This window comes from Odontomachus brunneus, unplaced genomic scaffold, assembly GCF_010583005.1.
Source record: "Odontomachus brunneus isolate Ranch 3 - 2012 unplaced genomic scaffold, Obru_v1 Obru_scaffold_112, whole genome shotgun sequence".
Lineage (NCBI taxonomy): Eukaryota > Metazoa > Arthropoda > Insecta > Hymenoptera > Formicidae > Odontomachus > Odontomachus brunneus.
This window is the reverse complement of record NW_022639562.1, coordinates 291436-291928: the sequence shown is the minus strand read 5'-3', so window position 1 is coordinate 291928 and position 493 is coordinate 291436.

The window sequence follows — 493 nt, the reverse complement described above, 5'->3', positions numbered from 1 at the left end:
AGGCGAGAAGAGGAAGAAGAACAAGAAGAAGTAGAGAAAGAAGAAGAAAATGAAAAGAAAGGGGTCACAGTGGGGGATGGCTAAAGCCATGCCTACACCGCACTGGTCCCCTGCGGACCTGAAAATAAAATATACCCCCGGTTTCGCCGACCCTGCCGCGGGAAGCGGAGGGGCGCAGGGCCCGGTAGGTTGCTGTAGCGGCCCCTACCTTCCCTCCCTTCATCAAGGATGCAGCAAGGGAAAGCGGAGTGCGATAGGCCGCCAAGGATAGGGGAAAAAGGAAGGAGTTTGGAGAGTTTAGGTTAGCGCCGCTAGCGCCATGGCGGTCCCGCCCAGGTTCGACGGCCGCTGCGTCAAGCCAATTATGTGCTCGCGGCAAGCTGTGTTTCCTGCTATACCTGAAAGAGAAGTACCCCCGGTTCCGTCACCCCTTTCGCCGAAGCGGAGGGACGAGGGGCCCGGAAAGTTGTCAAGGCAGCCCATGTCCCCCTTC